This window comes from Silene latifolia, unplaced genomic scaffold (genome assembly GCF_048544455.1).
Source record: "Silene latifolia isolate original U9 population unplaced genomic scaffold, ASM4854445v1 scaffold_590, whole genome shotgun sequence".
Taxonomy (NCBI): domain Eukaryota; kingdom Viridiplantae; phylum Streptophyta; class Magnoliopsida; order Caryophyllales; family Caryophyllaceae; genus Silene; species Silene latifolia.
The window spans coordinates 1-13,143 of NW_027413499.1; the positions used below are offsets into that span (position 1 = coordinate 1).

Genomic DNA, 13,143 nt, shown 5'->3' on the forward strand with positions numbered 1-13,143 from the left:
AAATAATGCTCAAAAATAAAAAAAATTGTCGTTTTGGGTCGGTTTTGAAAACATTTATCGAAATGGTGTCCACGTAGGCTCGGTTTTAACGAGCCTGTATGAGGCTTAAACACGCCATACGTATTGGCGTGTTTACTTGAATGAACACGCCATTACATATGGCGTGTTTAGGCAGTCCAAAATTCCAACCCAAAGTCAGTAGCAACATAAGGAAAGACACAGAACACGCCATTACGTACCCCGGAGCCTAAGAAAGGGTTTTGGAATCGCCTTCGACGAAAAAGCAAGAAGAAGACTTGAGGACTTGATGTAATAGTTAGAAGATTAATGGTTTGTTTGACATTTTAGATGGTTAATTTCTTTGACATTTTAGTTGTAAAACTTAGATTTTAATCCCCTTGTGCGAAACATATGTGTTGTGTAAACTCGGTTTTTATTTATAATAGGCAATGGTTTGTGTTGTCCTTTGCATTCTTGAGCATTGTTGAGTTTGGTTTTCTGTTTTGGCAAAGGAAAGATACGGAACGAAGGGAATTTGTGCAGCAATGAAAAAAAAAAAATACAACTGGCTAAACACGCCATAGCGTATGGCGTGTTTCAAGAGGAAGACACGCCATTACGTATGGCGTGTTTAGTTTTTGGCAATTTGATCGGACCTTTGGAAAGGGGTTGGAAAATTGGGTGCTAAAACACGCCATATGTAATGGCGTGTTTACCTCTCAAGACACGCCATACGTAATGGCGTGTTCTGTGTCTTTCCTTATGTTGCTACTGACTTTGGGTTAGAATTCTGGACTGCCTAAACACGCCATTACGTATGGCGTGTTCATTCAAGTAAACACGCCAATACGTATGGCGTGTTTAAGCCTCATACAGGCTCGTCAAAAACGAGCCTACGTGGACACCATTTCGATAATTGTTTTCAAAACCGACCCAAAACGACAATTCTTTTATTTTTGAGCATTATTTCAAAAACGGACTCCATAACATTATATGTTAAGAATAAATCATCTTAATAATCATAGTGTATCAATGAGCTTATTGTGCTACCTCGTTAAAAACATTGCTAGGAAAAACCCATTGGGACCAAAAACCTAGTCGTAGGGAAAAAAAAGTGTAGTCATCATTCCTTAATTCTTTATCTTAAGGAGAATCAATCCGATAATTATTGAATAAATCATCCAATACTTTTGAGCGATTTTCTTTGCTAAACCACATATGTATGAATTGACATTCTCATTGTAAACTTTGACTACATTATTTTTTCAATCTTTATGGTACTTCTGGCCATAAACTAATTTCACATGTTTAGCATGAAGCTCATTTAAATCATTATTCTCATATGCTCAAACTTCAAGTTGAGACAATAATAATTTTCTTCAAGTAAACTCTACATGAATTTAAATATTTTATTTTGGAAATAATCACGATAACATTTCAATCGTGCCGTAGAGGTTCATATAAAATCATGAGTTCCCAAAACTCAAGAGGCTCCTATAGGAGTTGTCCTCGTTGGAGTATCTCGTAAGATAACATTTATCAATTTAAAACAATATTATAAAACATATTCATACATATGATATAAAACTAATTCTAAACAACAGTTATATAACAATACAATAATTTATATAAAATAAAACTAATTAACATGCAAAGGATGAATTTAATCTCTAAATGCACAAGATGATGACTCGATAATGCAAACTGTACAGTTTCATTTTCCAATATTCATAACTACAATTGACTTCAGGTCAATAGTTTGACATCTAGTCCATTAATTTCCGCGCGCAAATGCATATCGGTTCCTTAAACATATCGATATAATTTCAATATCTCGTGATATTGCCAGTATTGATCAATGATATCTGAATATATTTGGAACCATTCCTTTTCTATATAGGCCATCTATTATCATTCAGATATTTATGTCACTTTTAGGACATCCAAATTATTTCTTTACTCCATAGGAGTACCAACTGCCCAAACTTGCCATTTTCTTATTACTAGAAATATGTGAACCGATATGACTCTCACACTATATTTCATGTGTGCTTTATTGTTCAATTTGGCAGGAATCTAATTTTTCTTTACATATATTTTCTATGACTAATGTATAGCTCGATATACCACATCCCCTTATACTAAAAGAATAAGACTTCTCCAAAATTTTCCCGCCTAAATGAATTTGGCTATAATTGGGCTTTTATTATATCATATCTGTAATTGGGCTTTTATTATATCATATCTGTTATTGGGCTTTCATTATGTTATATTTACATCTGAATTATATGAACTTTCTCTTTTCCATCGTTAATACAAAATATTAATAATAATAAATTTACAATTAAATTTCAAATTGACTTAAATATCAGTTTTATTATTATTTTCTTTAATGTTTCTATCTAAAATACCGCGCATTCGCGCGGGATCTATACTAGTATAGGACTAAACTGTCTATAATTAAATCATAGATTTTAATGTAACATATCACATTTTGATAAGGTGATAAAAGTAGTGTCATAATACATCTTTATAATCAAATGAATACCATCATTTCTAATTCCATGAACCTCTACTTGATATATTTCATATTGAAAACAAAGCACTGAACTTCAGGTTCAGTTGGGGATAATTTACTTGTTTGTTTTTACCAGCTTTTCCTTATCATTCTCCCCCTAAGGTGGTAAAAACCATACCCACCTTAGACCTTAATTTCTCATATCACCGATAAGAATTTATATGGACATTTTTGTACATTAACAAAATCTTTTGGGGAGTACCATATAATGCAGTTGGATTTTAAATGTGCTGAATTACAATGCCCTTTTCGGAGACTAACGATTCCATATAATAATCAAACTGTGATATCTAATATTAAATATACTCAGTCTTCGTGTAATGTCTTGCGTTTAATAAATTTACACGAAAAAGTTTCAGCATTTATATTTTCCTTAGGATAAACTTTGGGTTTATCAAAACGGGTGTATGTAATAAGAACCCGAATGACCTCAACTGTCACATCCAGACATTTCATGTCAAGTTTCTTAGTTGTCAACAACCCATGGCAATCTTTTATAATCTATCCGGCCAGATAAATGATGTGACATAAGACACAACAGGTGTCTCGTATATGTAGGCAAGACTCATCAATGTTCCTTCAGGGAAAATGACTATATTACTCTTTGAGTATTGTCATCAAAAAGATATAATTATTATGTCACACACTAAATAAATATTTTTGTCAACATAATTTAACTTTCAAATAAATTATTGCCTTCAAACTCATCATATAGAAACCTAATAAACCAAACATTATAACTGACAGAGGGTTTATCTTTAAACCAATTGTAAACAATGATTATAATACAACACAATCAAATTTATAATACCATTATCCTTACATAATTAAACTATTAACCGTAGTTGATATATAACTTTTTACCTGTTATTACAAGTCTAACTTTATATATGATTAGTATGTAAATTGTTTTAAGATATGTGACAAGTAACAACACTATTTAACTATTAGTAAATCAACATCGTCCAAATCAAGATATGCATCATCATTATTTATGCTTCGGATAAATATCACTATAACTCATGATAAGACCCTACTATATGGTATAATTATGGTTTGCGCAACGATATGACTAATAGGGAATAAGGTCGGCAACGCAGATAATAAAATAATTGGTTATGTATACTTTATTATCAGCGAGTTACAACAAAAACCAAATTACAGGACCAAATCCATGATGAAACTAATGATAACAAATAAAAACTCTAAAGCGTCATGTTAAAATATATGTACATTAATCATGAATCAACTATTTTTAAAGTAACAAAAATTAAACATGAAGTCTCTTATACTCATCATAGTTCGCCAAGTATTATACTAAACCGAGTTAGGAATCAACATTCATATTAGATTACCATATTATAACAACTTACGTCAAGATATTAGTGGAGTTGATTTGAATTATCGTGAATACTAATCCAGTAAAGAGGATTTTGGTCGAAATTTCTAAACATTGTGAATTTCGGTCACAATTTCAAAAGATTTGTAACATTTATGAACTTCGGACCATAATATGAATATCAAAATTTCATCTCGTAAATCACTTTTCTTTTCTCATATCAAATTCTTGCATATGTGAGTCTCATATTCTCACATGACTTTTCATGAGATATTCATTTTCATGAGATGTTTTTATTTCTTCCAATGAACGAATTTGGCTCAATAAGGCCACAAAGCTCAATCAAGGCTTCTTTACTTGGCTCATCAAATGCTACATTATTAAACCAATCGTTGGTTGGCGCAGTGGTAGCATGGGGCTGCGCTTGGTAGGGAGGTCTACGGATCGATCCCCCACAACTGCGATTGGGAGGAGTTTAAATACCGTAATCCTTGGACACGCCCCGAAATTCGGATTAGTCGGCTCAACTCAATTAATTAAGGCCGCAATATTAAGCTTATCATAACGCCATATTCTCGATCACTGCTATAGACAGAGGATTTATGAGATGTCACATTCACTTCAAGGAATGGATTTAAACACTACTAATATCATCAAGAGATGATGAAATTATATCGATATAATTATGGAACCTATATACATTTGCACACGATATTTTATGGACTCGATAATGGGGATCTTATATAAGTCCGTTTTATTTTTCGACATATAATCAATGATTATAAATGATCTCATGGACTAGAAGTCCGGTTATTGACCAAGTCAATCCAAATTATGAACCTTGGAAAAGAAAAGCATACGGTTTGCATTTTGAGTCATCATCATGTGCATATAGAGAGTTTGTTCATCATTGCCTCTTATTTTTAATATATACATTATTATTATTGCATCTTTGTTAGAATATGTTATTTTAAACTTAGTTTCATATCATATGTATACACATAATATAACTTTGAATGGATAATGTTGGAAAGGAGATATATATTATGATCTATTCCTTTGAGGATAACTCTCTATAGCGACCTCTTATAAATGATCATCAATTGTTAATGGTTGATCAATTGAGTAATTGAAAATTCTTGATGAAATATATAAACCTATACAATACGATTGAAAGATATCGAGATTAGTTCCAAAATGGAACATCAAAACTTCTATATAGTTTATTTGAAAAGTTATTATCTCAACTTGAAATTTGAGCATATTAGAATTTGGATTTGAATGAGCTTTTTGCTAAACATGTGAAATTAGTTTATGGTCCAGAATTACCATAACGACTAGAATAATGTAGTGCAAATCTACGATGAAAAGTCAATCAATACATATATGGTTTAACAAAGAAAATCGCTCAAAGGTATTGGATAATTTATTCAATAATTACCGGATTGATTCTCTTTAAGATAAGATTAAGGAATGATGACTACATTTTTTTTCCTTTGACTAGGCTTTTGTCCCAACGGGTTATTCCAATTAAGGTTTTTAACGACGTAGCACTATAAGCGCATTATTATGTTATAGTCATAATTGTCATTATTGTTGAGATGACAATTACTTTCGAAATATAATGTTATGTCATATATTGAGGAGAAAATTCATCATAATTATGGAGGTAGTATTTGAAATGAAGATCCAAGAGTTATTATGAAATGATTATGTCGAGACTGTGAGTTCTCAAAAAAATATGATATCGAAGTTGTCATGGATTTTTATTGATCAAAGATTCAAGTTTATCAACCATAACGGGTACTACTTCAACAATCGAGAAGTTATGTCAAAACGTGGATTATTTCAAGATACACCAAGTTATGTAATTATCAGGGGGAGTTGACACGCGCTGTACTCTTTTTCCTTAGCCATGGTTTTGTCCCACTGGGTTTTCCATGGAAAGGTTTTAACAAGACAACTTGTTATGCGTGTTTGAAGATTAGTGTACTCTTTTCCTTCACTAGTAATTTTCCCACGGGTTTTTTGCTAGGATGGTTTTTAACGAGGCATCTTCTTCAGTGATGCACATCCAAAGGAGAGTGTTATGAAATATTATAGTATAATATTATATGGATGTCTATATCTTAGAATATTCTAGAGTGCATCATCTTATGGAAACTCTACCCTCATTTTATGTGTACTAGTTGTTGCATCGTGCGCTTTGCGCACGATACACCAAGATATCATTACTCGCGAGTTGTTTGCCTATAGATAACGTAGTATTACACTATTACTTGCGAGTTGTTTAAAAAAAGTACTGTGAAAAGTAATTATTGGGTAACACTGTAAATAATTTGCAACTGCTGGAACGTCAAACATCCATCAACTAAAATTAACCAAGAATATGTCAACACCTTGTGCGCTGATAACCTTACTATGTGTTCAATAGGATTAGGTAAATAAATTACTTGTATAAGCTAAAGGGAAGATAATTGCTTGTGCATATATTGAAATAATTTCTCTGATATCATTGTCTTTGTTCACATCTCACTCATGTGTGTCTCTCTCTCTCTCTCTTCCCTATTTTTAGTAAGGCGATGGACACACAACTAAAAAAAGTTCTTTTCCACATTTATATGACGGGCAGATGTTTAAGTGAATGATGTAGTAGCGTAACGGCATTAGTTGAACTAACACTTGGCAAATCAACTTCAAGGCGTGCCATACTAAAATTGTCAAATGGTTCACGAGGCCACAAGGGAGTGCAAGCCTTAATTTCCGGCAATTGCTCTAGAATAGGCAATACAAGGGCCTTGTAATATAAATATATTTTTATTGCACTTCTTGATAGTCACAATAAAACCACCAATGCAAGCCAAATAGGACTCCAGCGTTTAGGGATCATGCTGAGTACCAAAACAGTAGATTTGTACCTTATACAACATTTGTCAGGCCATTAATACTTGATAAAAGACTACAAAAACAAACCATGTGTTGCAGAATTTCTCTCTTGTTGCTTCCCTTTCTTTCTTCTCATGCTCATGCTTAGATGATTCGATTTACTTGTTCAGAGATCAATTGGTCTCCCTTGTGACGGGTTACCATTTGTGACGGATATTTTGTGAGATAAAATGGTTACAAAATGGGTTAGTGGAGAAAGTGGACCACATGAATAGTGTTGCAGAGAGAGAAAAAGTGGGTACATTGTGAGGTAAAATGGTATCCGTCTTCAGCTTGTGACGGATATGTCATGTCTTCAATGAGAATTTGTGCTTGTTGGAAAAACAGAAGCACTGGGCACAAGCAACACAACAATATAAACTTAAAAGAGAGCATTTCAAGAAAGGAGACTTAAAGATATAACTAAATCGTTTTATTTGGCAGCATAACTTAAAATCCATTAACACGGTCGTGTTCCTGCCCTGGACAATTTTTTGGGTCTTTATCGCCTTTTTAAAATTCCAGAAGCAAATCCAATCAACTTGGTTTCTACTATCACGCCTACTACTACGAATGCTAATGCTGCTACTACTATTAAGTAGAGGGCTTCATATACAACACATCGCTTATAAGCTTGAGTTATTGATACATGTTTTGTGAATAAACAGACGTTTCATTAACGAATTGTCACAACCAACCTTAGTATAAAAATGACACATAAAATAATTTTCAAGACAAAAAAAAAAATTTCAAGACACGAGTATTCTCCACACTAAAAGAAACATAGAAGATTACTAAAGTTATATCTTAAAAAAAACATGCCAAACTAAGAGCAATTGTTTCTAATTGTTCTTCTCCCCTTCCCCTTCCCCTTCCCCTTCCTCTCCCTTCTTCTTCTTCCTCCTTCTCCCCTTCCCCTCCTCCTTTGTTCTCATTAGAATCACGATAGTCTTTTTATTCTCTTTGAATCAATGCATGTACATGCCTTTACAGGCGCAAATCCCAAACCTTATATTTCTGCCTCTAAACCTTGTTTTCTAACTACTTAAACTACAAATCGTACGCCTATTTATGGATGTCAATTCATTCACAATGCTGACATTGTTGATTATGGCAGGCAGAGGCTGGAATTGGAACACTAACTGATAGTTACATCTTCCATACTCATTACAGTCTTAGGACCAATAACCAAAAATAAACCAAAAATATTCAACTTACCAGGTAACAAGCTTAATCAACATGCTTAGAGGTCTTTATTTTCCACCAAGTAGCACATTTCACATTTTTTTTTAATAAAGGCGAGAAAGTACAATTAAGAATCTATAAGGGAGACATTTTTCCTTCCAAATCTTAATCTAAGTGCAAGAGAAACAGGAAAGTAAGGGAGACATTTTCCTTCCAAATCTTAATCAATCCATTCATTTCCCTACCACCATCTCCCACTCAACCCCTTTTATTATCAAATTAAAAAAAAACTATAAGAAGAATAATTGAGTCCTTTTGAGTTAGCTAAACAATCATTAGCACGTAAACTGTGTTTTAGAGAAAATATTTTCTCACATAAAACCCACTTGATGTGTCCCAGCTTGTAAAAGCTAAAGCTTTGAGCCACCCTTTTGGAATCACATTGAATTTAACATCAGCTCTGAAAAAAAAACGTTCCTGTTTCAAAAAGAAACTGGGATCGGTGGGTCATTCTAAGAAGCAAGTTCACATATCAAAGACAGTTGTTGTTCATTCTGCATTATGTTTTATGATGAGTTTCTTAACCCAGTTTGCTCCTATATATTTCTAATTCTTCAAATCCTATTCTAAAGTTTATAGCACCATATAATCAGTCCATCAAGCTAACACCAAGGCCTAGGCAACCAAACATGTTTTTTGTCAACCTAAGCCCTAATTAATCCCAAAACACCAATTAAATCAACACCTATCCTAATTTTTAAAACAAAATCGTAAAATCAAAACACAACCAAACAAAACCACAATTTAGAGCGTGAAGGAAGTGGCATGGAAGGGGAGTTGCAAAAAGTTAGCAACAGGAGATTAAAACTTAAAAGATCATCAATTTTCTAGCGAAGTGGATGCAAAACATCTATAAAATCCAAACATTCACGTTTTGAGTAGCTAGAAATCTCAAAGTAGTGTTGACTCACCAACAATACAAGCAGACAGGATGATTCTCAAAGCAAATCTGAACTTTGTGTTGCTTTGCGGGTTTTTTCTTGAGTTAGGGTGGAAAGCCCCGTTTTTTCCTTGAGGTATTGAAATTAATCCCCTAAATCATGTCAAGCTTCCTGCAAAGATGAAATAATTGTGTTAATTTTGACAGTTTAAATCAAAAGTTACAGAGCATGGAGGGCGATACCTTGTTTAAATAAGGGCTCATGTAAAGTACTCTGTATATATTAATCAAGAGAAGGACAAAGATTAATTATAAGAGAATACATGGAAACACTTATACGCACAGGATAATAGCATTTACATACAATGTTCATGAACAGTAAATACCTTAGATAGTTACTTGATCTGGTCTAAAAGCGAGAATATGTGACGCAATGTAACAGAACAATAGCATAACTGCTGCAACTGCTTGTTTAGGCGCACTAAGTTTTGTCTTTGCCTCAGACTGATCAGTCCTTGAGACCGAAATACTTTCTGCAAATTCACTAAAAAACCGCAAAACCTGACCACATAAGAATGAGGGTTAGAATTATAAAATATAATTCAATGATTTAATTTTTGAGAATTAAATATGTAACTATTGTTATTATCATCATATTCTTTTAGCACTGATACTATTATAATTTCTTTATAATTAAGAGAGTTTATATCGTCATTTCCATGGATGGAAAAAATATTATTTGAAAAAGACCAAGTCTGTGTCTCACGGAAAGATAATTATCACCATTAAATTGTGATTCGTGGTAATTAATTTATTTATCAAATCAAAAATATAATCTTTATTACATCTTCAAGAGGTAAACCCATTTTAGTTTTTGAACAACGAAAAGCCCAAACAGAATTACAGAAGGCCTCGTGACTCAGCGAGTGGGAACACAAAACGCAAGCATAGCATGCTAATTTTAATTTGTTCTGTTGCAACACCCCATCCCACCACGCATGTATTGAAACTTCAATGCAGAGATGAATAATATAAGTTCGTCTAAGCTTAATGCTCAAATAGTGTGAGGGAAGTACTTTCTAGTTATTGGCGTCATAGTACCGGTTAAGATGACGGCATATCAACCACGGAAAAAAAACACGCTCTCAACAGTTAGAACACACAAGATTAAAAATTACATTCCCTATATCAAACACTGAAATTCAATGATTTCTGATGCATAAATTGATCGTTGTCGCCGCGGCATTCTCCTCTAGCTATCGATGACTACCGTGAGTTCACAATCACTATAATGTACCAACTTAAATTGAATCAAATAAAAATAGTCACCTGTCAAAAAAAAAAAAGTAAAAAAATAGTCACATACCTTGATCTTGGTATTGGTCTTGAGAGCATCGGTATATCTAAGCTTAACTTCATCTTAGCGGCGTATCGTCACTGATCTCTCCGATCACCTTAAACCAGGAACCCTTGTTATAATCTTGCGTTTTTTTTTTTACCCAGATCACAAAGATTTAAAAAATATTACCCACTTACCATAATAATCTACAGGAGGGCTATAATGTACACGCCAACTTAACATAAAAAAGAAGTGAACAATGGAGAAATTAATTACACACCTCTAGCTAAGATCCCAGTGAAGACAAAAGCAAAAAGCGGCCTTAAGAGCAGAGAGGGAACTGTAATAATAAAAAAAAACATCAATTAGCACACAAAATGAAAACCACTCATAAAGCTTCAAAAATCACAAGTTATAACTCAGAATCCATGAAACATCAATAAATCAACCTATTAAGTGATCCATCTTCAACGGAACATGTGAGTATCTTGATGTCTATGCAAATTAGGGTTTGGCAAAGTATGGTCGTTGACTGAACCAGAGTAAAGTGGGAAGAAGCAATTAAGTTGTTGCGAACAGATAAAACCCTTTAAATATAATCAAATTTAAACCTTGCGACAATCTACAACTACAATAAATAAAGGGCAAGTCAACCAACCCATTTCTTCATAATGTTTCGTTATGTTGCAGGATAAACGTACAAATATTGCATCTAGCAGGGCTAGTCTAACACTTAATTAGTTAATTACAAGCAACTTAACTATACGCAGTTTGGCAACCCAAAATCGAATAAGTTTCACTTCTAAAGAAGAAATGGGGGGTTTTTACTAAGAAAGGGAAGATAACAGGAATCCCCATTCGAGCACAACCTTAATTTTTAAGATCAATTTCCAGTTTTTCATCATAATTGAGAAATGAAAGAAGCGCCATAATTGAATTCCCCACAACTTATTTGTATCCAGTAAGGAAAAATAAAAAGGAGTGAGACAAAATCAATGAAGAGATGAGGATAAGTACCTGCTTAACTCTTCAAAATAGGTCCAAATGTCCAATGTCATATTTTTGTTCTATATGAAAGATATCTGTCCTTTTCGCTCTTCTTCTTGTTCTAATTTGATGAGACCGAGACTTTGATGAGTACATATATGTAACCCTCTTTGAACAAATATAATTATATTCCTGCAAATTCAAATGTATTGTTAGTTCAAGTGAGGTAAATACTCGATACTTTCTAAATTGTAATTGTTTAATAAAACAAGAAAGATTCATACCCTAAAAGTATGGAAATAATACCATATCACCAAAAAGGCTAAAGTTAGTACTAATTACTCACAATTCAAGCTTAAATGTGATATAAGTATAAATTTCTCCATAGTATTCTCCATAGTATTCCAGTAAACGTCATAGCGATGGCTCCTATCGGCCACTGAATTACACAAATCAAAACTTCAAATCTGAAAAAAAAACTTACAACCCATAAATGGGTAAGTATAACTTAGGCAAAGGCGAAAACTGAACGCAAAGTGCCAACATTTCTTGTATGCCCACCCAATCACGGAAAATAATTTTTTACCATTGGTTTATGCACTGTGGCGAAGGTAGTTTAGGTTCAAAGTATATATGCATAGAGTGGATATGGGCGATTTTTTTTATGTACCAAAACCAAAAGACCAAGTAACATTACAATTAAGTAATTAACTTACCTTCCCTTCATAGGCATAGATAAATCCCATTAATACAATTCAATATAGATACAAAAGCCTGCCTGCCCCTCTTCCCCAAATGCATCAAAACAGCAAGAGAGACAATTTTTTTTGCAAAGAAGGTGTCTCTTAACTATATCAAAACAATTCTGACAAAAAAAAACTATATCAAAACTTTAGCAAAGATAGTGAATGTAAATAAAAACTAAAAGTAAAGACTCAGTGTGGAATTAAATTAATAAGATCGAATACCAGGAATATCTTTAACATGAGAATGTGAAAACAATAGCGGCAGCGGCAGCGGCAACGAGATATCAAAACAAAGAAGAGTCCTCCTGAAACAAAAGGACAAGACAATAAACCAACAAAGTAGAATACCAAAGCTAAAGCAATGACCCATGGAAGCCACCTAAACCCTAACAATAAAATCACCTCACCTTACACTAACGTCAGAGATGTCAATCGTGGTACCGTTATTTGCGGCCTTAGCCGCCACAACTAATTAGGGTTTGCGAAATTACTTGTTATTTGTATGGTCAAAATTCTCCAAAGGATTATTTGACGCTCCAAAAAAACCTGGGGATAGATCGGGATGATACCAGCTCAAAGTAAAAGGTGTGATAGGTCTTGTGTTAAGGTCATTGTAGACCATAAAAAGAGATTAAGGAGAGACAGTGAAGCATGGTCTGAAGAGAGGTGATTAAAAAAAGAGCTAAGTGAAGATATATGGTTGAGGAAGCTAAGTAACAGGGAAAAATCGGAAAATCGTCATTGTTGTGTTTAGGAGAAAAGGTGGAGGTGTGTATGTGTGTGTTTGATTGAAGAAAGAGAAAAGCAAAGGGAGAAGCGGCACTGAAGAAGAATAGAGGGGTGTGTGTGTGTAATTGGGATATAATTGATTAATTGGGCTGGGTAAGTGCAAGTGGCATGACGGCAATGAAAAGGCCAGGCCGAACTTCATGTGTATGAAGGCCCAGATAAGAGGCAACCAAAACGACAATAGATTGTGTCGTATTGCACTGTTCACTTGAACAGTAAATAAGCTTGGGGACGGAATTACTTTTTCACATACGAAGTTTACTCTTTCACATACACTTTTTCATTAAATTTCCATATCCTACCCTTTTCCTAAAC

General features: G+C 33.6%; 1 long non-coding RNA gene across 4 annotated transcripts; it reads right to left on the reverse strand.

Moving 5' to 3' along the window:
* Window positions 1-6,611: 6,611 nt before the first annotated feature.
* LOC141639902 (uncharacterized) lies at window positions 6,612-12,863 on the reverse strand. 4 transcript variants are annotated; one of them, XR_012542755.1, is made up of 9 exons: window positions 12,447-12,863; window positions 12,262-12,344; window positions 11,640-11,732; window positions 11,324-11,485; window positions 10,587-10,646; window positions 10,334-10,421; window positions 9,354-9,528; window positions 8,999-9,139; window positions 6,612-7,195 (listed from the first exon to the last, which is right to left on the reverse strand). It is a non-coding gene; the product is annotated as an uncharacterized LOC141639902 (long non-coding RNA). The 4 variants fall into 4 exon arrangements; XR_012542754.1 differs by lacking the exon at window positions 11,640-11,732 and adding an exon at window positions 12,010-12,158; XR_012542757.1 differs by lacking the exon at window positions 6,612-7,195 and adding an exon at window positions 8,155-8,504.
* Window positions 12,864-13,143: the final 280 nt, after the last annotated feature.